The sequence below is a fragment of the Strix uralensis genome, chromosome 20, assembly GCF_047716275.1.
Source record: "Strix uralensis isolate ZFMK-TIS-50842 chromosome 20, bStrUra1, whole genome shotgun sequence".
Classification (NCBI taxonomy): domain Eukaryota; kingdom Metazoa; phylum Chordata; class Aves; order Strigiformes; family Strigidae; genus Strix; species Strix uralensis.
In genome coordinates this window covers 1,186,539-1,214,218 of record NC_133991.1, presented here as the reverse complement: position 1 = coordinate 1,214,218, position 27,680 = coordinate 1,186,539, and the positions used below count along the sequence as shown (strand labels likewise).

The following is a 27,680-nucleotide window of genomic DNA, read 5'->3' as shown; positions in this document are numbered from 1 at the left end:
CTCAAAATATATGTTCTTGTCCCCTGAGGGGGGGATGCTCTGATGGAGCTGGGGGCAAGTATCTGCCGGTGGTCACTGACACAGGGGACTTGTATTTATTGTTTGCCAAGTGAAAATATTTCTGAAAACAAGTCATGTATGCTGGGTAGGTGCCTGCACCAGGGCAGCGACAAGCTGCCAAGTGTCTTCCCAGCAGCTGGACAGTAATGATTCTGTCTGGCTCTGGTGATGGAAAGAGCAGTGGAAGAGGCGTTGGGTATGGTAAAGGCATTAGCTCGTGTTTAAAAAAGATTTTGATGAGAAGTACTTGCTCATTTGGGGAGGTCGGCAGGGCAGGAACTCAGTCCTGTTGGAGGGCTTTAAACGAAACTGCAGGAGGTCAGGAAGGGCCCCTGAGACCACTTTGAAAGTCTGGAACAGCGAGGACTGACCCTCAGTAGGAGACGATCAGGTTTGGGAACATTTCAGCATGGTGTACACAGATCTGGGGTGCCTGGTGGGGAGGACTGGTGTCATTGCAAGGCCACTCGTAATTATCATTGAAAGCTGATGGTGATCAGGGAGTTGCCTGAGGACTGAAGGAAAGCAAGTGTCCCTCCTGTCTTCAGGAGGAGGATCAGGGGAGCTCCGTGCCAGTCAACCTCCCTGTGGCACCTGGGAAGGAGCAACTAGTCCTGGAAACTATTTCCAGGCGCATGAAGGACAAGGTGATCTGGAGCACAGGTTTACGAAGGGAAGATAGTGCTTGACCAACCTGATAGTTTCTGCGACGTCTGGCTCAGCAGGTGCGAGGAGAGCACTGGGTGTGGTTTGTCGTGGCTTTAGCAAGACTTTTGACAGTGTCTCCCGTGAGGTCCCCTCTGACAACGTGGGCAGTGAGGTGGATCGCAAAGTGGCTGAGCTGCTGGGCTGATGGTGGTGACCAGGACAAACACCAGGTGGGAGGGTGTGACGAAGACAGAGCTGGGCTCAACCACATGGTTGAAAAAGCAGCTGTTTTGTCGATGTAAGCCCTTCCGATATCTGGTATGAAACAGCCAGTTTCCACACGGAATGCTGCAAGCTGAGAGCCGTTGGCCCTGAGCTGCCCTGGGTACAGCTCAGCTGAGCCACCTGCAGGGAGGAGGGAGCTGGTGCCTGTGGAGCAGCGGGTGGGGGGGATGAGCTGGGTCCTCCCTGCAGAAGGGGAGAAGAGCAGTTCTTGGCTGTGGGACGCAGGGGAGGGAGTGGGGAGGGAGGTGATACCATGCTGTGAGCTCAGTGTCATAGCCAGGATGTTAGCCCGGTGCTCGAGGGGCAGATGGGAGCCGTCTTGTTGCTTTGGGTGAAGCATCCTCTGCCCCTCGAGCCAGTACCTGGGTGCTTTTGCCCTTGGCTCTGCCCAGGGTGCGGTGGAGCTCAGTGGTCACCTCCATGGTGGGTGCAGGTCCTCCCTTGGCCTGCACAGCTGCCACCTGGTGAGGCTGTAGTGGCTTGGCTTTCCCCACAGAATCGTGGACTCACAGCATGGTTTGGGTTGGAAAGGACCTTCAGAGATCACCCAGTCCAACCCCCTGGCCACAGGGTGAGGGTGCTCAAAGCCCTGTCCAGCCTGGCCTTGAACACTTCCAATGATGGGATCCAGTGAGTGGCAACCAGACGTGTGTGACCAAGGGAAGCTTCAGTTTGGTGTTGAAGTCATCCCCTGTGAGCCCGTGCCTGTTGGAATCGTGGTTCTCACAGGGGTACCCATCGGAGTCTGGGGGGTGCTGAAGGTCTTGGCTTCGTGCCCCGCTTCCTGAGCAGGCTTGTGGTGCCCGTGATTTGATGAGGACTCTGGGCACATTGTGAGATCTCGTTGCCGATGCCGGTTGTGCCCCCACGAGAAGGGTGCTGGGTGGAAGTGCTCCAGAGAGCAGGGGTGACAGCAGCCGTGTTTGGGATGGAAACTGTTGGGTGATCCATGGCTGTGCCCATGTCGGGAAGGCTGTTGTGTGTGTCCTGGGTGTCGCCCTGCGTGGGGCTTGGCTGGGGCCTTGCTTGGAGGCTTCTCTTTGAGCAGCTGCAGAACCGCCGGGCATGTGGTGGGACTGCTGTGGTGGAGGGGTGACGGCCAGGTGACATCTCTGTCTCTTTTGGATCTATTTCTTATGATCCCAGTGTTAGGACATTGGACGCCCAGCACTGAGCCTGCAGAGCTGGAGATGAACAGATGACCAGCTCCTGCCTCCCGCTGCTCAGAGGACCCTGAAATGAGTGTTTGGGCTCTGGACAGGCAGGTGACGTTACTGGGGGGACTGGGACTGAGCCCCATGTGACTACACCACAGTGCAAGCAGGCAAGGACCTCAAATCAGGGACTTGTCAGCCACATGCAGGGCACCAAATACCCTTAAAAATCCCAGTCTGAGGACCCAGTTTAATGAGCGGATTGAGGTGAATGGTGGGTGGGAAAGACCCTGGGCATGGGAGCGGGATACAAGGGTGTCTGGAGTCTTGTGCAGAACGAGAGCATCAGCGGGGCGGGAGGATGAAGGATCTTGGTGCAGGGTTACTGGTGATTGGAGACTTTTCATCTTATGGCATTTTCTACCATCCAGGAAATCTGTTGAGTTATAGCCTCAAATTAATCAAGAAAGAAAATTCCTCTGACAAAAGAAACCCCGAGTATCAATGGAGTCAAATAGCAGTGGGGAGCCTGTGCATTACTGGCAGATGCTGATGCAGATACTTCACATGGGAAGCAAAGTGGTGACGAGCAACAGCATCGCAGCAGGAACACTCTAAACCTGAGACCTTTGGGGTTTGGGAGGCCTTTTGTTTGCATTTGGTTGGGGAAATGTGAAAAACTATTGCTGTTCCAGACAGCATGGCGATGGAGGCTCCGTCCGGGCAGCACTAGGTTTGAAGGCTCTCGGAGAAGAACACGGCTTGTGCGTGGCCCTCATGCTTCCCTCGCAGTGGCGTTTCTCCTGCCATGGCCCTGGAGACCTGCCTGCCAACCCTGCCTCAGTTTCTGTGGGTCTGCTGGAAAGAAATGCTTTCTGAGGATAGGCAGCATAGATCTTGAGCTTGCTTTTAATGCCAGCAGAGCCTGCCTAATAGGTTTAAGCTTCTTTCAATCTCCTAGCACTGTTAATGAGTTTCCAGGCCCCACAGAGGTGGAGCAGAACTGTATTTTCCTAATCAAGTTATCAGATTATTAACAAAAATGCAAATAAAAGAGCTGCTTTGGTTGCAAGTAAGAAGCGTGCTGTCTGGAGCAGCATTCTGTTGTGAGCACCACGTGGTGGATAATGGAGGATCAGGCAAGGCCAGATAATTGTCAGGGAAGGAAGATAAAATGCAGCTGGGATGTGGCCTCCTCTGATTTCTGGCCTGGGGCTCTCCCATGAAAGATTTTTCTTCTTAATCGTATGAAGCTGTAGATGTTAGAAGCATTTATTGAGTCACTTCATGTGCGCTAGTGGTAGAAGAGATCACAAAGAGTTAATGGATGATTAATCGGCTTTGAGGTAAATAATTAATCAACTGGTGTAGAATCCAACAGGCCAGAACTTGGCTTCTGATCTGTAAATACTGATGTGCACACAGCTGAAGACTGCCTTGTGCAGATATTATTTATTACTAGCCTCCAGCCCCTTGCGAGCTGCTTCTCTGTGCACTTTTAATAAGAAGAGCAAGCCATCATTCGTTGCTCAGATTAACTGCCAGAGGTTGTCATGGCTGGTAGTGGCACTTAGGTAGTAGCATTTTGATCTGTAAACCTAAACTAACTCTGTGTAGGAAAGGAAGCACAGCTCCTGTCGCTTTTACAAGTGTGGCACTGAGGAACAGAGGAGACCAGACCTGGGTGCTGTTGGGTGCTGGTGGCAGTGCCTGGGGGCAGGCTGTGGAAATGGGAGTGAGACGTCTGTGGTGCTGATGGTTGTACGACTTGGTCCTCAGCAAGAGAAGTTGTGCAGCACAGAAGTGAGGTACAAAACAGCACTGAGACATTGCACCTCGTGTTGGAAAGGGCTTTCACCCGGGGGAAGCATCTCTGCTCTTGTGTTTTGAGCTCCTGTTAGTGCTGGCTGAGGGGTTGCTCGGTACCCTGGGTACTGAGTCCAGCCGTGTTTGTCAGTAAGGATGAGAAGACTCATCAAGGATGAGGTGAAACCTTTATCCAGGACAAAGTGAAACCTTTTATCCTGGTTAAGGTTGAAAGCTGCAAGGAGGAGCGCAGGGTGAGTGAGAATTCCAGTTACTCCACTTTTTCTTTATAGCAAGGTATCTCTGTACCCGATTCAGTCTCTGCCTGAGAGAAAAGCACCGTACGTCCCTGTGCTAAAATATGGGTGTTCCCTCTTTTGGGCAGGTGCACATGTAGCCTGCTTGTGGAGGGCTTTGTATGTGCCCAGTCATCCTTAGAGCCTTCCTGTTTTCTCCGTGTGCCCCGCAGCCAGAGCTGGAGGCCGTCAGGAGATGCATCGCCCGGATAAGTTCCTATAGCAGCTGCTGCCCAGACCTGGCTGCTGTCCTGTCCCTCCTCCCCGCCACCCAGCGCTGGAAGGTTGTCCCATGGTGGATTCCACGCAGCAGAGTTTTGGGGGGTTACTGGCGTGCTTGGCAAAACGTGCCACCGTCCCCACACAGAGCGCCCACCCCGTGGGCACCCTGCCTGTTTACTGACCCCGACTGGGACGGGTCAGGTCAGAGAGCTTCGTTTAAACGCCCTTGGTGTTCTTTTAGTCTGTTTTGATGGAAACCACCTCCAAAGCAGAGTGTGCATGTGTGCGTGGGAGGGCATGTGTGCCATTTGCTACAGCCCAAAGGCTTCTTTGTTGGCGTTCTCGTAGCTGTCACCTCCTTGGCCCCAGTCTGAGCCTGCTGGAGGCCTTTCCCTCCTGGATCTGGTCAAAAGTGGTGGGTACAAGTGTTGAAACTTCTTCCTCTGTCTGTCTAACCACAGCCACGAAGGGAACAGCTCCTGGGGAAAGTTTCAGCAGAAAATAATCAAATCCTGACGTGTCCACATGCAGACTTGAGCCTGTGTCAGTTCCAGCCTTTCTCTAGCGCCATGACGTGAAACCTTCACTCATCCCGTGCCTGTGGCTGATGCTTTGGATATTGCTTGGCTTTTTACTGCAACGTGCAAAGCTTTAGAGTTGCATTAATATTTCAAAAATTATAATAAACAGTTGGGCTATTACAGCTGGACAGGTTGTGTTGAAGGGTTTCAAGTTCACTGTTTTTATCTTCAGATCTTAATTTCCACTTCAAACAATTATTGGTCCTTAATCTCTTAAGTGCTGCCTTAAAAGATGTAATCATAAAAAGGCTCAGCAGAAAGAGGTCCTCAACCTCAGATAAAGAGCACCTGGGTTCGAGAAGGAGCTGACCCCTCGAGGAGTCTCTGGAGCCCTGAGAGCAGTTGGGGCAGCTCCATGTGCACTAGTGTTTGTCTAGAGCAAAGAAGCAAAGGTGAGAAGACAGCACAGTTTGTTTCTGTGGTTACTTCAATTAATTAGTGTATAGAAAACCACAAGTTTCTTCTAAAAAGTTTCTGGGTCAAAAGCAGAGCAGGGGCAAACTCTCTGGAAGGTTTATTCTATGGTAGCTTTGCCTTTGGCTTGTTGGAACAACCTGTGATGCTGCCTTGCCCTTCCCAGCTGCAGGGGCCCACTGTTCCCAGACAGGCAGATCTTCTCTTTGAAGCTTTTTCATTGAAAAAACAAGGCTGAAGTTACGAAGTTCTGTTAGTGGGCCAACGCTGCTGGTGAGAAACCGTAGCTGGTGCGACCTCCACCGGTCCTTTCCTTTCTTGTTTTTTTTTTTTTTTTTAGCATAGTGAAAAGGTTTTGAGAAGAGGTGACAATGTTGAGACTTGAAAAGCAGCTTCATTCTATGGGAGAAACGGCGGAGAGAGCCAGACGCTAAATCTGCTCTCCGCATGCAGGCTGGAAAGCCCTGTCATCGTGTGGTGGAGCACATCTTGGAAGGAGCACTGGAGTCTCTGCGTCGCTTCTTGTCACCCCACCTACTGTGTTTTGATGAAAGACAATTCAAACCTCATGCTGATTCTGAGGTTTTTGGGGCCAAGGTCCCCCTGAGCACAAGGTCACCTGTAAAAGCACCCGCCCGTGGTGATGGTGGAAGATGACACTGTGCGTGCGGCGTCCTAAGCTGAGGAGTGCTCTCTGCACTCCTTTGCATGTTTGGAAACGATGTCTGCAGTAACATTTTTTCCATTGAAAGCTTATAGGTTTTGAATCATGAAGAAAAAACTAGCATGTCCGTATGCCTTTATAATGCCCCTTTTGCTGCACAGGTCGGGTATGTGAGAGAGAAGTTGGGATTTTTCTGTACAGGTGTAGGCTTCTAGAAGAATGCAGCTGAATGACTCATGCGTGTTCAGCCCAAGTCAGAAATTAGGACACTTTTATGCAAGGCATGTTAATGTCTCTAAAAAATGCTACAGCTATAAGAAGTGCCTTATTCTTGGCATCCATCTGGGTTCTTGCAGAGACGGTGCTTAGAGTGGGTAATGGCACCATGACCAAAAGGAATCTGGAGCTCCCAATCTGGAAGATAATTCTGTGCCTTCAGAGTACTTCAAGGGCTTTTAATAGCTTATGGTGCTACAGGAAAGCAGCCTCGTGGGAAAGCGGTTTGAAGAATGTAAGCAGAACATCACCCACCTTATTTTCCTCTGAGTTTTAAGAAGATCCTGCTTAACAGTTCCACTTCTGTGGTGGTGGAGCCACGTCAACTGAAGCTGCTTTCAAGATTCAGCTGTGGAAGGATGCGTAATTTTTGCTCTTAATTGCAAATAGAATGAAGCAGTATCTAAACCCTCAATCGTATTCTTTTTTATTGGTCCTGTTGTTCAGTTTTACGTGAAAAAATGCTGTCTGAAAGGAGTCGTTAGTGTATGCTGTCATAGCTCCATTTCCACCGTGGGCCCATCTCTGTACCAGCTCTGAGCAGGGTGTTGCTCACAGCATCCAAACCCTGAGGAGCTCCTGCTCTCTCACTAGAGAATCTCTGAGCTGCTTTTTTTCAGCAGCCTGAAGTGGAGAAACTAGTAAACTTCGCTGCTGAAAGGCTTCCCGTTGGGACCAGCCTCTGCCCTTGTCTGAGCACACTGCTGGTGGGAAGGTGGTGACTGATAGGGGTAGAGCGGCTGGGAATGGCATCCCGTCAGCTCACTGCTTGTGACCCACAGGAAGAAATCCGTATTTTTGTGATTGAAGTAATTTGTTATGTGAAAAATCCAGATTCTTGTGATGGAAACAGGTTTTTGTGACCCCCCCTTGCAAATGGCTGCTTTGGTGCCCCAGCAGTGGGGAGTGCTGGTGCTGAGGCATGAGCCCGTCTTGCTCCATTCTAGCACGAGGACCATGGTGCTTGGCTCTCGGGGTTGGTATTCAGGCAGTAACCTCTTCCTATTTCCCAACTTTGAATTCAGTAAGAGACCAAATTAAGTTGCATGAAGGCACTAACTTCTCAACTGTCCAAGTTTGTCTGAAGCGGGACCTGGAGTTTTAGGCAGCAATTCTGGCTTGGTGGGACCTGGGGCTTGGAAACCTCTTCTTCATTACATGTGCCTGGGGGTCATAATTAGCATTGCTGAATGAATGCAAACACAAAACCCATTCTGCTTTGCATACAGGCAAAAACATGCCCAGAAGGGGTAGAGCGTGCCAGCCGGGTGCTGGGTGCTCGCTGCCCACCCTGAGCTGTTGCCTCCGGGCTCGGTTCCTGGTGGTGCAGCAGCGATCTGCTCTCTAACCTGATGCTCCAAAGGTACGAGCCGTGGTACGTGCGGTGCAGGCTCCGTGGCTCCCTGCCGAGCTGCTCCTGCTCGGGCATAGGGATGTGTGGGTGCTGCTGCTGGCAGCAGTAGGGAGGGTGTTGGTGGGGTTGTATCAGCAATAGCATGGCCAGTAGGGACAGGGAAGTGATCTTGCCCCTGGGCTCGGCACTGGTGAGGCCGCCCCTCAATGAGTGGGTTCAGTTTTGGGCCCCTCACTCCAAAAAGGCCATTGAATGACTCGAGCGTGTCCAGAGAAGGGCAACGGAGCTGGTGCAGGGTCTGGAGCACAGGTCTGATGGGGAGCGGCTGAGGGAACTGGGGGGTTTAGTGTGGAGAAGAGGAGGCTGAGGGGAGACCTCATGGCCCTCTCCAACTCCCTGAAAGGAGGGTGCAGAGAGGGGGGATGAGTCTCTTGACCCAAGTAACAAGCGATGGGACAAGAGGGAATGGCCTCAAGCTGCGCCAGGGCAGGGTCAGACTGGCTCTTAGGAAGGATTTCTTTGCAGAAGGGGTTGTTGGGCGTTGGGATGGGCTGCCCAGGGCAGGGGGGGAGTCCCCATCCCTGGAGGGGTTGAAGAGTCGGGTTGACCCAGCGCTGAGGGATCTGGTGTAGTTGGGATCTGTCAGTGCTGGGTTAACGGTTGGACTAGATGATCTTCAAGGTCCCTTCCAACCTAGATGATTCTGTGATTCTGGGGTTGGTTTCCATGTCCTCCTTCAGGACAGCCCCGTGGGGGTTCCCAAACCCCCGTCCTGGGGCAGTCTGGAAGCGAACCTGCCCTCATCTCGAGCGGCTGGTGCAGCCGTGGGATGAGCACTGGTGCTCCCCTGCGTCCTCCGCTGCTGCCACCAGCGTCCATCCGGGGGGTTCAACTCCTGCACCCGCCCTCGCCTCCCCCTTCCCCTCGCTGCCCGTGTAGGAGCCCTGCCCTCGGCAGAGACCGCACAGCAGGTGGACAAAAATAGCTCCTGCAGAAGGTACTGAAATGTCAAGAGCGAGCAGGCAAAGCCCGGTCCCAGAGCTGACAGACCGCTGCTGCGTGCTCGGTCGGGGGATTGCCCTCCGCTGCCGGCGGGGATGAGCAGGGCTTGGAGCAGGAGAGGCTGGGTAAAAGCCGCTGCAGAGCTGCCCACCCTTGCTGGCAGAGGCAGGGCTGCCCTGTGAGCCGTCTCCTGCGCCCAGCCTCACACCTGTGTCTGTTTGGGGAAAGCGTTAGTGGTGGGGAGGGGTCCCGGCCCCCGTCTCTCCATGCCGTCGGGGTGCTGGAGCGCCCATCTTGGGGGGTTGGGGCCTTCATCTGCTGCACAACATCTTTCACAGTTTGGGGATGGAAGGTCCCACCTTGCCTTGGTAGGAGGGAGATGCTGGAACAACTAGGAAGAGCTTTAGAATGAGGCCTTAAAATTTTTCAAGCTCCTACTCTGTAATAATTGATGATAAGAGGAAATGGGCTTGTCCCAGATGAGATGCTGGCTGTGCCAGAAGGGGAACTGCTAGTTGCCAGCGTTTGCATGTGTAATCGATACCGAAAGGCAGTGCCAACCTTAACTGTTACTGTTCTAGATGGTGTTTTGAGTGTGAAACTGCTGGAATTTTTTTGCCAAAAAACATCACCGAGGTTCACACTTCTGGAGCTGTCTGGCCACAGAGCGCTGTGGGATCAACAGCGCTGCTCCAGCCCTTGGATGTTGTCTCCTCACTGAGCTGCTGTATATTCCGAGTTATCCCTCGCTCCTGTGGTGCGTGGGCTGTCCAGGGAAGGAGATGAAGAGCATTGTGTGTTGCAGGACACAGCCAGATATGGCCTGCAGAGAAAAAGGCAGCCGGTTGGTTTGGTCAGCCTTGGATGGGGGTTTGATGGGGCTTTCTAACCAAACGCTGCGGGGTTGGGCAGGACTGCAGTGCTGCCTGGGCACCCACATGCCCTGAGTCATGGTGTTTGTTCTGGTTCTTCCTCCACTGAACTTGGTAATGAGTTTGACAAAGGAGGTGGTCCAGAAGATCAAGGTCATGGTGAAGATGAACCAGCTCTTCAGTTTTCAGCATGTCCTCCTTGTAAGGTGATAGCAGACTGTAACAAACACTTCTCTTGGACTCTGGAATCTCCTGTAAGGCATTTTCTCTCATTCTTGAACAATTTCTACTGTTAATGCCATCTCCTTGCTTTACTGGGTCTCCTCCCACCTGCTTCAGCTAGTCTCTGGATGAGGAAGTTCCCCTTCCATGTGTCCAGCAAGGTGCAGGCTGTGTCCCTTACCCCCCAGCCCAGCAGTGGTGCTGCATGGGAGCAGGTGATATTCTGCAGCCGTGCAATGTCCTGGGACACGGCTGCTTTTCACAGATTCTGTGAAACACACAGCACGGCAGCTTCTCTTGTCTGGTCTGATCCATCACAGGGCACTGCAGCTCCTTATTTTCAAGGAATCACAGATGTTTGAGGTGGGAAGGGACCTCTGGAGGTCACCTGGTCCAACAACCAGGTCAAAGTCACCTAGAGCGGGTTGCCCATGATCATCTCCAGATGGTATTTGAATATCTCCAAGGATGGAGACTCCACAGTGTCTCTGGGTGACCTGTGGTCAGTCACCATCACAGTAAAAGCCCTCTCCTTACAGAGCCACCGGCTGGTTGATATTGGCATGGACCTCTGCTCCACCTCTGGAGACTGTAGTAGGTCAAAAGCAGGAAAGACTGAAACTTTCCCATGCCAAAGGAGTTGGTCAGGTGATGTGTCCTCCATGAAGGAGATGGGGGCCCAGTTGGTGGAGGTACCTGACAACCCAAGTGCAGATTTGGTGCTTGGTTGCATCCAGAGCATGTGAGCTTTGGATCAGAGGAGACTTCGTGAGGACACAGGTCTTCATTATCAAGTGGACCATGTCCAGTGGTGGCTAGTGTCTGGGCTTCAGGAGAAGTTTGGAGACCATTTTTAGTTACTGAGATGGAAAAAAGAAGAACCTGTCCCTCCCTGACCACTGCACACAGGTGTTGCATCTTCTGCAACAGAGCATTTGAGTGCAGTCCCTGTCCCAACACCAGGCTGGCCGGCCTGTGGCCTGGCTGAGGCTGCTGTGGGAAATCCTGATCATCCCTTCACCCCAGAAGGAGAGGATGGAACAGGGGATTAACTATCCACAGACTGCAAGACGAGCATTAGTGGACACCAACTACTTCTAGAAAATTGGGTTAACTAGATCTTTTGCTGAGATTAGGTAGCATTTAGACTGCTGTGTGGGGGGGAAGCTTTTCCATGGGCCACCACCCGCACGCAGCGATCAGGCGGCATCTCCCGACCTCCCTTGGGTGAAATCCTACTTTCTAGCCTCTGTTGCACTTGATTTTCTTCTGGTACATCCTCATCCAGGAAATGTGGAAGCGCTGTTGGGACACAAGGTCAATGTTGTGTTTAGAGGTGGGATCACAGCCCCCTTCGCTCTGCACCGCCCATCCTCAGCACAGTGCCACGCTGAGCTCGGCGGGGTAGTTGTCTACCTGAGTCCTGCTCAGATTTGCTGTTTCCCAAGAAAAAAATTACTCTGATCCCCTCATGTATCATCCTGCCGTTGGCTGCTGCCTTCCTTGCTGGCTCTCATGTAATCTTCTTCCACTGTACCAGTGGATATGAGGTCCTGGAGTTGTATTTGGCCATTAGATTATTGCTCTCCATGGGAACCAGCTGAGATTTGTCCTTTTTCAGTATCCCTGTAATTGATTTTTACCCTGTTTTTTTCATTAATCGAGTGTGTCTTTGAATCACATAGTTGAAGCAAGCACAGCTCTTCTGTGCCTCCTCTGCGAGCCGGTGAGTGGATTTTCCTCCAGCCTGCAAGCTCTTAATGAAAGTACTGAATTGAACTTGACCCAGGAGTGACCCCCGCCTCATTCATCATTTTTCCCCAATCTGTCTCTGAATCTTTAATCATCTGGTCCCTGTGTCCAGCCTGCACGTCTCTGCCTAGCCCCTGGCTGCTACACACTGCAGGAAAACCAAAGAGGTGCTCTCCTTGCTGCTTTTCCTTCCTTGCACATTTTGCTTTGATTAAAACCTTCACCTACCCTGAACCGAGTGTTGCTCTGAGCTGCGTTGGATCCGCCCCACTGCGGGGTCACATCTGCAACAGCCGGAGGTTTCTGCTTCTTTGCTGAGCGTCACCTGTGTGTGTTAAACTGTTGTTTGCTGAGGGGTAGAGTTGGGCTTTGTGGTCTTGAAGGAAATGGTTGCCATCCCTCCGAGAGCTGTTGTAGAGCTGCACGCACATCTCGGTGTGAAGTGTGGGCAGTGGCTGTGTGTTTTGTGTGTGGAGCAGCCCCGTGCCTGCGTGTGAGTGCTGTGGGTTTGGATCGAGGGGCTAGAAATGTGGGGAAGGATAACTTGAAAGAAGGCAGCTGATGGGGAAGAGCCTCCGTCTGTGAGGGTTTGTTGAGGACCAGGATGCACCATGACTGAGTGTGCAGGGTGGGGGACACAGCCACGTCTCATGAGCCAGGATGCCCTGGGCATGGCCACAGGCGTTTAGAAGACACCCCAGTATGAGATTTCCCCAAGGATTCCCCCCGGGGAATACAAAACCTGCTCCCTAAAGATAGGGGAGGAGAAGGGCTCCTGTGGCCATGCTGGGGTGCTGAGGTCCCGCGGAGGGAGAGTGAGCTTTGGGCCGTGCTCTTGCATGAGGACCCTCCTCTGCCCGACGCGTGGGGCTGCCCAGCCGTGTGGCAGCGGGGAGGCGCAGCGGGGGCTATGGTGCCTGCAGATGGCTTTGCTTGCACAGTAGTTAAATTTTAAAGAGATTTTTAAAGTATGCAAACGATTAGGCAGGTAGCAGTGACTGGCCAGCCAGCTGCCAACAGCAGATTCTTGGGGCAGTGTGTGAGATCTGGCAGGGCAGAGCCCGCTGTGTGCAAGGGAATGAGCTACGAGTGAGCAGCACTGCGAATGGGGAAGGCAAATCCTGGCAGAGGAAGGAATCTGGAGAGTGAAGTGGCAGGGGAGGGTGAATTCCAGCGTGTGGAGAGGGAACAGGCTGGGGAAGCCGTAATTAAGGGAGATGGATGGCAGGAGCAAGATGAGTCCAATGTAGCAGCGGGGAGGAGGACTTTGGAGGCTGCTGAGATGCAGGGCCAGGAGGGAACGGGTGAGTTGGTGCCGAGGAGGAAGCGTGGGGGCCACCATGAGGCAGTACACAAAAGTATTTCCTATGCAAGAGCTGAGGAGGGTGAGTGAGTACTTGGCAGTTGGTCTGTGCAGTCCCAGACCTGCATCCATCCTATTTTCCCTTTCCTTTCTGTACAGCCCAAACGTATCCTTGCATTGTTTTCCAGTAATTGTTAGGGTCTCCATTATTTTCTGTTTGTTCAAGCTGTGTTGTTCCATCTTTCTTGTTAACAAGTTGGTTTTCTGCTTTCCTACCACCATTCCCAGTTTCTGTTTATATTTAGAGTAGTCAGAGGCAACCTGCCCTTCTCTGAGTGGCCCTGAGCAAGGACGGTGCAGGAAGTTCAGAGCGGTGAAGCAGGGAGCAAGCGAGCTGGTCTCGGTGGTCCCTTGCTTTTGGGATTCCCTGATCCCTCCTCTGTCGGAGGGGAGATTCCCCCTGGGATGGATCAATGGGCGCCGTGGAAGGGGCGGCTGGTGACACGCCGGTGACGCAGGCGGCTGATGCCGTGCTGGGGAGGAGTTGGAGGCTGAAGCGAGCGTGCCGGGGAGCACGTCGGCGCTGGCTGCCACCGCGCCCCGCTGCCAGCACTGCCCGCGGCTGCCGGGGTCCTGCCCGGCTCAGGCAGCGGGGCTGGGGGCTGCGGGGAGGCCGGGAGGAGCTCAACAGCGACAGCGCCCGGAGAGGCGCAGGGGCCGGTGGTGGGGAGATGCTGGGGCGAGCGGGGGACGCGGCCGGGAGGGCTGGACCCTGTGTGGGGAGGGAGGTCTCCAGCCCCAGCGGGTGCATTCCTGTGCGCCTGAGCTGGATCAGGGGGGAAGCTCCTGATCAGGAACAATTTGTTTCTGATTTCTGTAAATTAACAAACCAAAGAACGAGGCAGCCTTGTAATGGGGACCCTGGAAGAGGGCTCAGCCCCAGCACGTGCGTCTCACGTGAAGGCACAGCGCTGGCTTGCTTTTGTATTTGGAGACGTGGGTGCAGAAGATGAATGCACCAAACCTTGCCTTGCCACTGTGGTCACCTGCTTGCCCCGGCGTGGCCCTGGGGGCCTAGGTGACCCCAGCCTTAGTGAATGAGGGCAGTTCCTCAGGTCAGGGAAAGCTGCCTTTGCCCTGGAGGGTCTTCAGTGGGGGCTTGGCAGAGCGGGCAGCTGCGGGGGCTCTGCAGCCTGTGCCAGCACTGTCCCTGCCAGTTGGCCCAGCACAAAGGTTAGGCTGGACATAAGGAAGAAATGTTGTACACTGAGGGTGGGGAGACACTGGCACAGGTTGTCCAGAGAAGCTGTGGCTGCCCCCTCCCTGGAAGGGTTCAAGGCCACGTTGGATGGGGCTTTGGGCAACCTGGGCTAGTGGAAGGTGTCCCTGCCCGGGGCAGGGAGGTGAGGACTAGATGATCCTTAAGGTCCCTTCCAACCCAAACCACTCCATGAGTCCATGATCCTATGAAAAAGATACTTGAGCAAGTGCCCAGCCCTGTGAGGTGTATTTTTTCCCATGTTTGACATCTCCCATCCCTTTCCTAATGCCTCTTTAGCGACACCCTGTGACCTGGACTGCTGCAAAAGCTTCCTGATGACCAAAGCCCATTTCTCTTTTTTGATTAAATGCATTGCAGTGGTTGCTCATGGGTTGCTATTTACAGAGGTGCTGCAGACTGCCATGCAGTGGGTGGCTCTTAGGGACCTTTCTGGCCTCCCTGTGCCCAAAACCATCTGCTCTGACACCCGGCAGAGCTGCAGGTTGCTGTGGCTGGTTGATCTGGATGGGGTGTTGCCCTACCATATCTTCTTGTGGAGCTCCCACTGAGGCTGGGAGCTGTCAGGTGGCCGCTGCCCTGCTCAGGGCCAAGGGTGGGGGGAATGGGGAGAGTCACAGATGAGGGGCCCTGGGACCCACAGCTGCAGAACAGCCAGCCAGCCTGCCCGGGAATGGGCCACAAGCAACGCAGGTTGTCATGGTCCATTTGGACCTCTCAAATTTGCAGGACACCATACTCTCTAAATTAAACTTTATTTTATGAGCTCATTAGAAAAGAAAACAAACAAGACAAGCAAAGGCTCAATACCCTTTGCACAGACTAGTGTAAGACGTGAATTCACTAACCTGTCACTTAATTCATGAGGTTTCTAACTCAAAAGTTCCCAAATTCATAATTCGCAGCTCATAACTTGCAACTTGTAACTCATGCATCTATGAGGAGAACAGTTACCTAGCAGAGGGTGAGCATGCTCATCCTTCCTCCCCCGTCATGGTGTGGGTGTCCCCTGTATCACACCGGGAAGCGGGAAAGCCTCAGCAGTCCGTCTGATGTTGGAGACACTTAAAAAACATTTTGGGTAAACTGACATGGTTAAACCTTCCAGCTTGGAAGTTTGGTCTACACCATTTCCATGGGTTCTGAAGAAGCCACCAGACAACCAACATGCAAGGGTGATGGCTGCAGGAGACAGTGGCGGCTGCAGAACGACCTTTAGCCCTTTCTGCCCACCGTGTCCTGCCTATGTGTTGGCCTCACTTGGACCTAATGGTGCTCTCCCAGCGTGTTAGCCAACACCCAAGCAGGAGTTTAGTGAACACAGAGTCCTCTGCACTTCAGGCCATGTTTAAAAATATAAATCAGGCCATTTTTTTTAACAAGAAAATGCTGGGTGGGCAGCAGAGGTGTCTGAACTCTTCAGTGGGTGCTTTCTGGGGCTTTATTTCGTACATGCTGCTTTGGGTACCGAATAACAGCATCTTGAAGAGTCTCTCTCGCAGCTGAAGCTCCAGGTGGTGGGACCTCAGGTCATTTTTTTCCACCAGTGCTGGAAAAAGTTTTCTTTATCATGGAAATGTGCAACGCTAAAAATAACCCTTCCTCAATCCCTGGCTGGCTGCCTTTCTGCATGAAGCCCTGTTTCTCTTTGTCCAAATGGGGTCATGTATGTCATCTGCATCACCTTGTGCATGGGGTGAAGGACTTCCCTCCTCCTGTGGACCCACTCCCTCGATCAGGCCCTGCTTCTCCACTGCCCTTCAGTCCAGGGCCCCTCACTGGTGCACTCTTTAGCTCGGATTTGCTCTCTCATCCCAAATAATTTCAACATGGCTTTTGGGAAGAGCCGTGGTATGTCCTGGGTCAAATAACTGCTGGGCCCATGGTGGGTCATGCCGAAGCAGGCTGCGCTGGTGGACCTGCAGGACCTTCCCCATGGGAGCCCTCTGCTCCCAGCAGGGGTGTGCCTGCCCCTGCCTAAGGGGACTGGTGCACCAGACAGGCCAGGGCACACGTCCAGGGTAGGTCCTGATGTAGGCTTTGGCATGTGTGGTGATGCCATCCTGCAGAGTGGCGTCTGACGGGGCCTGGGGTGACCGGTGGCCCTCCAGAGCTCTGTCTGCTGCTCTAGGCTCTGGGATTTGGAGAGGTCCAAAACATTTTTTTAACTCAGTCTGATTCAGCTGGCGTTGCATTTAGCCTTCTAGAAAAGGATCAGCTGAACGAGTGCTGTTCCTGGCCAGGGGAGAAAGCAGCGTGGGCTGGAGTGCTGGGGTGGTGGGGGCATGGCTGGGTCACTGCTCATTGCAGGAGGCAGCGTGCCTGAGGGTGGCTCAGAGCCGACCTCCTGAAGGAGGTGAGGGTAAAAAGGGAAGGATGGGTGAGAGTGCTTTAGTATACAGCCAGAGTACTACGAATAAAGTTATGAAGGCATGTGAACCTCATGGAGTTCAACCAGGCCAAGTGCAAGGACCTGCACATGGGTCAGGGCAACCCCCAATACCAGCACAGACTGGGGGAGGGAGGGAGGGAGGGAGGGAGGGAGGGAGGGAAGGAGAGCAGCCCCTCAGAGAAGGACTGGGGGATGCTGGTGGGTGACAAATGGGACATGAGCCGGCAATGTGCGCTCGCAGCCCAGAAAGCCAAGCGTCTCCTGGGCTGTGTCCCCAGCAGCGTGGCCAGCAGGCCGACAGAGGGGATGCTCCCCCTCTGCCCCGCTCTCCTCAGAGCCCTGGAGCACTGCGGCCAGCTCGGGGGTCCCCAGCACAAGGCAACGGTTCTAAACTGACCGAGGGTGGGGTTAGGCTGGACATAAGGAAGAAATGTTGTACACTGAGGGTGGGGAGACACTGGCACAGGTTGCCCACAGAAGCTGTGGCTGCCCCCTCCCTGGAAGGGTTCAAGGCCACGTTGGACGGGGCTTTGGGCAACCTGGGCTAGTGGGAGGTGTCCCTGCCTGTGGCAGCAGGGCTGGAACTAGATGGGCTTTAAAGTCCCCTCCAACCCAAACCACTCTGTGAGTCTGTGATCCTATGATTAAAGCATGGGACAAAAAGAATTATTTAATTGCCCCAGACATCTCTGTTACAAGACCAAGTAATAAACCAGAGAATTACAGTTGCTCATTTGTGACCCCAAATTCAGCCTCGTTTGTGTTACTCTGACCTAGAAGAAAGATTCGTGGTGCTGGAGTGTGCAATATCCCTGTCGCAGGGCAGGACCCCCTGTGCAGCAGCACTGCTTGTGTTCAGGTCTTGGTGCCGGGCTGGGCTGGGTGTCAGCAGCACGACCTTGAGGTTGGTAGAAATGAGAAGCAAATCTTCCCATCAGGTGAACGTGGCGTACGTGTGCCCAAGAGCCTCGATCCTCGTTTTGTTTCAGCAGATAAAGGGGAACCGAGGGCAAGATGGGAAGTGAGAAGCTTTGATACAGATGATCATGGGTTGCTCCTTTATATCACGTACACACAGAATGAATTCAAAGCACTGTATTGTCACTGCATCCTTTTGCGTTTCTTACCACTTTTCTGTAACACCTACTGACGGAGGTTTACTTGCCATTGATTTACATTTGTTTCCGTTTTCCCATATGTGGTGGGGAGGAAGAGAATATTTTCCCACCCTCTCCCAGTGGCACAGAAACTGGAGCTGGGAGTTGCAGGAGGCCAGCAAGCAGCAGCCTGAAGGATGGTCTGAAGTTTTTGTGATGTGCTTAAAGAAGAGCAGGAACCTCTCAGCCATTTTGGTGCATTAATAAAGGAAAATGGGAGCACAATGCAGAAAGGACAGAAGCATATGGAAAACGCTTTTTTTGAGTGTTTGAGAAAACACGTAATGTATCTTATGATGATTAAATTCTTACGTTCCAACAGTAGTTCAGGTTGTTGCTAAACAGTCAGTACCAAAAATAGACACTGCTGGATCCAGTCTACCTGAAATTATCGACCGGGAGGTTTTCCAAGAGCTGAATAAGATGGTGCCTCTGCCATTAGTGTTGATTTCCAATAAGTTTCCGCAGGTCTGATGGGCATCAGGAGCTTGGGAAGTAGCACAGTGTTGATTTTTTGAAGAAAGAGAGAGGGAATGAGCTTGTAATTATTGACTGATTAACCTGACCTTGCTTCTGGGCAAAATAATGGAGTATTTGAAGTGGAATTCAACTGAGAGAATTAAAGGAGGGTAAGACAATTAATGTGCTTCAGTGTTGTAAAAATAGATCTGACCATCTTTGCTTGGTAGCTCTGCCTGCCGGGTGCCCACAGGAGGGCTGGGTTAGCTTTGCTCCCCGTGGGCCCTGGCACTGCGTCCTGGAACCCCCCGGGGTTCACGTGTGGCCCCGAGGGGATGGGAGCGGGCAGCCAAGGGACGAGGGCGCTGGCGCAGTGAAGGGACAGGGCGCTCGCGCAGCGTGGCTCCTGGTGGTGTTTAGTGCCACCGGGGAGCTGATGGGGGGTGCACTGAGAAGCTCGGAGGAGAGCCACGGGGAGGACAGGGCGCTGGCAAGAAAATGGGGGAGGCTGTGGAAAGGGAAGGAGTGGTTTAATTGCTTCTGGAGAGCTGGGCACCCTGAAACCTCGCGGGTGATGCTGTGAAACAGCCAGGGATGGAGATCTTGGCAAATGGGCACATTTGCAGCTGGTGGGAGCGGCCATCCAAAGTCGTTCATTCACATAAATTTTGCTGTCTCAGTTGGGTGTCCTTCATGGCAGCGGCTCTGTCGTGGGCCAGGGTGAGTCCCCAGGGCCACCGGGTGCAGCCGCCTGCCCTGGGCTGCGCAGTGTCTGCTGGACCCGTCCTGTGCAAAACCCGTGTGCGTGCCTTTGAGCTGCACTGTAGCAGGACCTTGCTGGTGTGCGAACAGAACTGTGCTCTTCAGCTGGCATTGTAGCTCAGGGTACATTGCTGAAAAATTGTTTAAAAGTTCTCCTAAATTCACAGAATCACAGAATCATTCAGGTTGGAAAAGCCCCTCGGGATCATCGAGTCCAACCCTCAGCCCGACTCTACAAAGTTCTCCCCTACCCCACATCCCCCACAGCTCATCCAAACGGCCCTTAAACACACCCAGGGGTGGGGACTCCACCCCCTCCCTGGGCAGCCTATTCCACTCTCTGACCACTCTTGCTGTGAAACATTTTTTCCTCATGTCCAGCCTAAACCTCCCCTGTTGCAGTTTAAAGCCGTTCCCTCTTGTTCTGTCACTAATTCCCTGTGAGAAGAGACCAGCACCAACCTCTCTACAATGTCCTTTCAGGGAGCTGTAGAGAGTGATGAGGTCTCCTCTCAGCCTTCTCCTCCTCACACTGAACAGCCCCAGCTCCTCCAATGGCTCCTCTTTTGAGCTGTTGATACTTCCCACTTTCCGAACAGCAGCCCCGATGGAGCTGTAGCTGAAGCACCAGCATGGGACGTGGCAGGGTGGGGGTGCTGGAGGCAAGCTGCGGGTCCCACTGGGTTTACTGCTGAATGCAAACTGTTCCTTCCGTGGCTGTGCTGGCAGGCAGCGCCGTGCGCCCGCTGCAGGCAGGGTGGGCAGCAGATCTTGGGAGTCATGTCGCTGCATGATTTGAATCCGAGTTCACACAAATGTCCAGGCAGGGTTAGAGCATTCACGTGGCTCCCCTTCATCCCTAGCTCTTCATCACCATCTGCAAACTGTTGTTTTAGTGTGAGTAATTGGAAAAAAATGAAATCCCAACACTTTCTTTGAAAAAAGAGAAACCAGAACGAGGCAGTGCGCTGCACCGTCTCTGTCTCCTCCACATTTTGCACATGTTCATCACCAAACCAAAGTGCTTTGTTGTGAGCTTTGAACCCATCGTTTGTGCTGCTGGATTATAGCAACCAACAAGTGTGGCTGCAGAAGCAGTTAATGCACAGCACAGCTCTCCCTTTATCCTGAGATTTGCCTCCCGGGGGGGTTTTCCAGCTCTGACAGCAGCCCGGAGCGGCAGGAGCAGTCAGGGGACGTCTGTGGGATTAGAACAACCCGGTGGGTAGCTCAGCGACGGGCTGCGAAGGGCTCTGCGTGCTGGGCCCGTGGGTGCGAGGCTGCCCGTGGCTGCTCCGTCCCTGCAAGCCCAGCTGCTGGTGCCAAACTCCCAGTGGACTCGGACTCTGTGCTGCTTGGTGGCCAGGGCTCAGCGCCTTTGGCTGGACCGGCAGCCTACGAGGAGCGTGCTGGGGTTCCAGGGTGTGTGAAACATGATCCATCACCACTAATAGAAAAGAGTATTTTATAAGCGCAGTCCCACTGATGCTACTGGTAACCCGCTTTTAATTATCTAAAAATATGTAATAGAAACATCAGTTAAACATCTTTCCTGCTTCCTTTTTCAGTGACTTAAAAAGTCAAAAGCTACAATTTTAGTCTGTTGCAGATCACCTCCAAACACAGCCGGAGGGCACACATGAGGCATTTTGGGAAGCACCTTTAGTCCCAGGGGATCCATAAGAGCTTTTGAGACTCTGTTCTGCTCCTGTGTAAAAGTCTTGTGACATTTTGCACTGACGTTGAATCCCAGCAGCATCTCTTCTTGCTGCATCTCAAGCAGGATTTGTCCCTCCTGGTGCACTGGAAGTTGAAAATCCCAGGGCTGCCAGCCCCTCATGATGGTAGGGATGTCTCCTGTGCCCTCACTCCTGGTGAAGGCAGATGGACGGCATCGCTGGGTCCCGTTCTGCCTCTTGGCATCACCTGGGGCTCCTTGTGTTGCTTCTGTGTGGAAGGGACAATCCCAGCTCTGCTCGGGGCAGTGGTCACACCGCTCTCTCCTGCCCACCCCTCTGCATACCCCCCCATTCTGTCATACCTGCTGCAAATGGTTGTATTGGTCAGAGTTGAAAAAACTCTAAAAAATTAGGAAAGGGTTGAGTCAGTGTCTTGCAAACCAGGTGTCTTTTTTTTTTTTTCTTCTTGTTTTACTTAGCTTGAGTAAGTAAGTTGCAGTGTAAGACTCTGAGCTCCATTTCCAAGAAGGAACATCAGCCTTTGGGAACTGAAGGACTGCATGGAGATCACTGATGCCCCAATCTCTTTTGGCAAATGGGGCTTCAGCTGGAAAGTCCTTCTCTGCAGAGCTGTTCTCCCTCCCTCCCTCCCTCCCTCCCTCCCCCCGTCTGGATGCCATCCCTTCCCTCCAGTGTATGGACTGCACCGCCCAGCTCAGTGTCACCTGCAAACTTGCTGAGAATGTGTCCTGATTTAAGCCCAGAGGGAAACTGAGCACTGGGCAGCCACTCACTCACCCCTTCCCTCTCAGGAATGGGAAGGAGAAAATAAAGCAAAAGGCTCAGGGATCGAGATAAGGGCAGAGAGGGGTGACTCACCCATTATGGTCACAGGTAAAAGACAGACTCAATTGGGGAAGAAAAAAACCATCAATTTAATTTGGCCACCACCACCACTAATTTACCAATCAAACAGAGTAGGACGGTGAGAAATAAAACCACATCATAAAGACTCCTCCCCCCCACCCCTCCCTTCTTCCCGGGTTCAGCATTGCTCCTGATTTCTCTCCCTCCTCCCCCTGAGCAGCATGGGGGGACAGGGAATGGGGCTTGTGGTCAGTTCATCACCCCTTGTTTCTGCTGCTCCTTCCTCCTCAGGGGGAGGACTCCTCACACTCTTCCCCTGCTCCAGCGTGGGGTCCCTCTCATGAGAGACAGTCCTCCACGAACTCTCCCACGTGGGTCCTTCCCAGGGGCTGCAGCTCTTCCAGAACTGCTCCAGCGTGGGTCCCCGCTGCGGGGTGCAGCCCCCCCAGCAACAGACTGCTCCAGCACAGGCTTCCCACAGAGTCTCGGCCTTCTGCAGGCACAGCCCCTGCTCCGCCGTGGGGTCCTCCACAGGCTGCAGGTGGCATCTGCTCCCCCCGTGCCCTCCATGGGCGCAGGGCACAGCCCGCCCTCTCCCCACGGGCTGAGGGGAGTCTGCACTGGCGCACTTCCCCCTCCTTCTCCTCCTTTCTTCCTCTGACCACAGGTCGTCTGTTCACACAAGTGTCCTTCTCATACATCCTCCTCATCAGTCCCAACCCTCTCCCAGGTTCCCTTTTTTAAATACGTTATCGCAGAGGTGCAGCCACCATCACTAACTGGCCTGGCCTTGGCCAGAGGGTCCGACTTGGAGCTGGGGGAGCTTCGAGAAGCTTTTCACAGGAGCCACCACTGTAACCCCCTCCCCTGCTACCAAAACCCCGCCACTCAAACCCAGACCCAACACAGGGTGCTCTCGATCCCACTGCCTGTGTCGTTGATGAAGATATGAAATAGCGTTGGGCCCAGTGTGGACCCTTGAGAGACACCACTTGTTACTGGTTTCCACTTGCACATTGGGCCGTTGGCTGCAGCAGTTCAGATATGGTCATCCAGCCAATTCCTTGTCCATCTATAGTCTGTCCATCAAGTCTATGTCTCTCCAAGTAAGAGGCAGTAAGTTGTGGGGGACCATATGAAAGGCCTTTCAGCAGCTCAGACAGATGACATCCTTAGCTCTTCCCTTGTCCACTGATGCAGTCACTCCCGCGTTCAAGACCACCAGTTTAGTCAGGCACGATTTGCCCTTGGTAAAGCTGTGTTGGCTGTCCCTCATCACCCCCCGTCATCCATGTGTCTTGACGTGTCTTCCAGGAGGATCTGCTCCATGGTCTTACTGGGTGTGGAGGTGGGGCTGACTGGCCAGTAGTTCCCAGCTTGGGGCTGGAACAGCCTTTCGAGCTAACCTCCTCCCTGGTGTTTTTTGAAATAAGTTTTATTTTTATTACTATAAGGCCATGAAACACTATGGAAAATGTTTCCACCAACTCCGTAGATCCCTAGGAAGGATTTCTTACGGTTTGCTCTCAGAGACCAGATAGTTCATGGGGCTGCCAGCTCTGTGCTTCCTCTTGGAATTTGCCTTTAAAAAATACCCTACATTTTGTAAATGTAAGTGCCAAGATAAACAGGCACATCACCGGTAACCTGTGAGAGACAGAAGAAAAGTTCTAAGGCAAGAAAGGTTTATTTTTAAAAATTTCCTTGGAGGAATTGTGGTCAGGATCTTCTTTAATTGTTTATTGAAAGAGGTAACTCTTTGCCAAAAAGGTCCTTCTTCCCAGCTCTGTCAGGTACCTCAGTTAGGACTTAGTTTGAAATTGTACTCGTCTTGATTACGTTGTTTGGTTGTCGTCAGTAAAGAACTGCAGGGCACAAAGAGGTGATCTATTAATCCAAATAATAAGTGAGTGAGGGAGCTTTGACAGCTGAGAATCGACCCATGTGTGCAGTCACCGTGGTGCTGCGGCGGGCGCGTGTCAGTCGCCTGCAGTTACCTGGGAAGGGTGGGGGTCTGGTGCCTGCTGCTGCCGCCGCCCCCCTGCTCGCCCTGGGCCGTCCGGAGGCTTTTTCCCTCCTCCTTTCCTGGTACTGGGGAACAGCAATGCCGAGCGTTGGGCTGCCCGCGGGTCCCCCCAGCCCTGAGGAGCATCCCACGTGGCAGCTCTGGGCACCGGTTCCTCATGTGTGTCCCCTTCCCTGTTGCATGGGGGATGTTTTGGGGAACTCGGAGGGCTGCGGGGAGGGGGAGCACGAGGGAGTTGATTTTTCCTCTTTCCCAAGGAGCTGAGGCTGTGCTGGAGCTGAGTGGTGTTACCAGCCTGGGCTGGGCGTTTGCCCTCTGCGGGGCAGGTGCCCCATTTGCTGGCAGAGGGAGCTCCCTTCACCTTCACCTCTTTGTGCCCTGCAGTTCTTTACTGACAACAACCAAACAACGTAATCAAGACGAGTACAATTTCAAACTAAGTCCTAACTGAGGTACCTGACAGAGCTGGGAAGAAGGATCTTTTTGGCAAAGAGTTACCTCTTTCAATAAACAATTAAAGAAGATCCTGACCACAATTCCTCCAAGGAAATGTTTAAAAATAAACCTTTCTTGCCTTAAAACTTTTCGTCTGTCTCTCACAGGTTACCCGTGCTGCTGCCTGCACCTCTGCCTGCACCCCTGCCTGCATCCCTACCTGCATCCCTGCCTCCCCGGTGCTGCCTGGGGTCCCCTCCAGGGGCAGGTCACAGCAGGCCCTGGGGCTTCTCAGGGGCACAAGGCTCGTCCCAAGGCCAAAGCCTCCTCTCCCCTCCCAGTGGGGACTGGGGACAGAGCCCCACGGGACTGGTGGCCGTGGGGACATCCCTGCTGCCCTTGGGGCCAGCTGCGGGATGGGGGGAGCCTGGCCTGGCCTCTCAAACACCGTGCCTTGCCCCTCAGCACTGCTCTGCTCGCCGGGGTGACGCTGGCCATAGCGGCGGCGGTGTTGTGGTACTTCAGCTTCCTGTTGCTGAATATTACTCACCGTGAACGGATAAATAGATTTGAGTGAGTCACTTAAATAGACACCATGGATGTGAAAATAATTGTCTGGGAAGCCTGTGCCTGCCAGGTCGCCAAGTAATCCTCACACGTCCTGTGACTCAAAGCCAGCCAGAAGGAGTGTTTTCTCCCTGCTGCTCAGTTGGAAATACTTTGAGGGAAGGCAGCCCGGCTGCCCGTGTGCCGTGTCCCTCCATCCATCCGTGTAGTCCTGTCCCCTTCCTGAGCAGCCAGCTCAGGGGGATGCTCACCCGTGCTCACCGCTTGCCGTGTGTGTCCTCAGTGATAACATCACTGCAGCATATCCCTCAGCCCAGATTTGCAGGGAGAAGGGGAAGTACATGGCAGAAAGTTATGTGAAATTGTTTTGTCAGATCGAAGGTGGAGATGAGTGGGAAGGGGCCTTCGAGGTCCCTGGTCCAAGTACCCTCCAGCAGGTCCATTAGCTCAGGTGTTCACCCAGCCACGTGCTGAATATCCGTAAGGATGGACATCTCACAGTGTCCCCAAGTCCAGTGTTTGGCTGCCTTCATAATGACATTTTGTTTTCTAATTTGAATTTTGCTTGTCCCAGCTTGGTCCATCACTGCTGGTCCTGTCCCTGTGCACTCCAAGCTTCAACAGGAAGCTGAAGGTCCCCTCCAAGGACCAGCAGGTCTGGCTCCAGCTCCTCTCCACCCTCCTGCTGGGTAGCTGTAGGCAGCAGTAGGAACCCCCTTCGCTTTCCCCTTCCCAGTCGAAGAAGCCCAGCTCCCAGCCTGTCCCCGTGCTCGTGGCAGCCTGCTGTCTCCCCACACTCCTGGTTCTTTGCTTCTCCATCAGCTGGCCCCAGCCTGCCTGGGTGCAGGTTGTTACTCAGCCCAGACTGGTTTGTTTCTTCATTAAATACAAGTTCTTTCAAGAATAGGGAAAAAATAAATAGTCACTTGAATGAGAACTCAATCTTAAAATGTCCTCTTCCTTTCCCAGCATTTGTGCTTGTTCTCTAGCAAATACATGACTGTACCCCTTCCCCTGGTGAGGCCGCTGTGTCAGCTTGCTCAGAACTACCTGGAGCCTGAGGTGAAGGTATTCTCAGACGTGTTCATTTTCCCCTTTTCCCAATAGTGCTGAAGTTCTCAGCTCTGAGTCAAACGTGTACAACTGTCAATAGGATGTGACCTTCCCCCAGCACATTCCCATCATCATGATTTCCTAATTATGCCTGTGACTGGCAGCTGGGAGCATACAGCATCACAGCTACCGCAGCCATTGAAATGACTCAGTTAATGTGCCTAGAGTCTATTAAACAAAGTTTTATTTAATTAAGTAAGTCTTGATCTCATCAAAATCAAGAGGGAGCATTAGGGTGGCAGCATTTCCAAGAAATCATATTTGAAAGGCAGGTGGTTCGTACTTTAGTATCTGGATCTTGAGATACTGCAGTGTGCTGGTCTCACTGCTGGGTTTTGGGGTTGGCTGATCCCACGGTCGGGGCACAGGTAAGTCCATGGCCAGCCAGCCGGGCTGCCACAAGCCCACGGGTGAGCACGGGGCGTTTTGTACCAGCCAGGTATGCAGGTGTGCAGCATGAAGGGCTGCACAGGCGGAGCACAGCTGGGTACCTCTGTGCTGGGCACAGGTGCTCTGCCCCCCACTCTAGCCCTCCTGCTGAGCTCAGTGGGGTTCAGCAGTTTCTGAAGCTCAGGGTGGCACGGGGCACGCCTGCAGTCTCAGCTCCTTTGAGGACACTGGTTTCTGGGAGAGGAACCTGCTTGAGATCACAGACTCACAGAATGGTTTGGGTTGGAAGGCACCTCCAAAGAGGATCCGTTCCAACCCCCTGCCACAGGCAGGGACACCTTCCACTAGCCCAGGTTGCCCAAAGCCCCGTCCAACGTGGCCTTGAACCCTTCGAGGGAGGGGGCAGCCACAGCTTCTGTGGGCAACCTGTGCCAGTGTCTCCCCACCCTCAGTGTACAACATTTCTTCCTTATGTCCAGCCTAACCCCATCCTCGGTCAGTTTAGAACCGTTGCCTTGTGCTGGGGACCCCCGAGCTGGCCGCAGTGCTCCAGGGCTCTGAGGAGAGCGGGGCAGAGGGGGAGCATCCCCTCCGTCGGCCTGCTGGCCACGCTGCTGGGGACGCAGCCCAGGAGACGCTTGGCTTTCTGGGCTGCGAGCGCACATTGCCGGCTCATGTCCCATTTGTCACCCACCAGCAGCCCCCAGTCCTCCTCCGCAGGGCTGCTCAAGGAGCTCTGCTCCGATGCAGGTTTGCCGAGCACGGCTTGTGGCTGGGAGATGCTGGTGCAATGCAGAGACCAGTCCTACAAGACCCGAGTGCCTGGAGATGGTGCAGTGGTTGCACTGTCGGTGGTGGTGAGCTCAGAGCCAGGTCCTGGCTTTGCGCTGGGATCAAGGGCAGATCGCCCTGGGCCAGAGCCCATCGGTCAGGCAGGGCCTGGACTTTCCCCAGCCGATTTACTTGTCTCTAGTGTGGAATGTGCTGTAGTCTCCTCCTCTCTCGAGTCAATAGTCCTGGCAGGCCGAGAGGCTCCTGTGAAAGCCCTCGCAGTCTTGGAGAGGAGGCCCTGGGGAGATGCTGAGCTTCACCGACGGGAGCTACGTGTCAGCCAGGTTCTTCTGGTGCGAGCCATGCACAGGTCACACAGGCACACGTGGGGTGCCCGTGGGGACAGGGAGGAAGGGACTTGCTTGTACTTGCTTTTATTTGGAACTCCCGTGCCCCTGCCTGTTGGAACACGAGGGCTGCTCTACGCCCTCCCACCACGGCCGGGCTGCGCAGTCACTCCGGAGCTGTGGGCTGTGGGACTGGGGGTGGGTTTCTGGCCACTTCAGCCCCTGCTTTTCTACCAAAAGCAGCAAATTCAGGCTGGGGAGTGAACACACACACTGACTGTTAGTGAGGGGGTGCCAGTGGAAGACGTGACCTTCCGTAACGCCCTGGGCAGGGCTGGCTGGCGTGGCAGGGGCTCGGGGAGATCAGCCCTTAGAGAGCAGGAGGGTTTTGGTGTCCAGCAGTGGTTTTCTCTTAACCACAGGATCCAGTCCTGTGGACTGTGTATCCCTTCCCTCCTGCTTTCTGTAGAGCGCTGGGTAGGGGCAGGTTTGGGCTGTGCAGGCAGGGGGTCCCACAGAAAAGCT

General features: G+C 53.6%; 1 protein-coding gene across 2 annotated transcripts in view; it reads left to right on the top strand.

The window, feature by feature from the left end:
* Window positions 1-27,680, top strand: part of STX1A (syntaxin 1A) — a 92,758-nt gene that overhangs the window by 34,417 nt on the left and 30,661 nt on the right. The window lies entirely within an intron of this gene.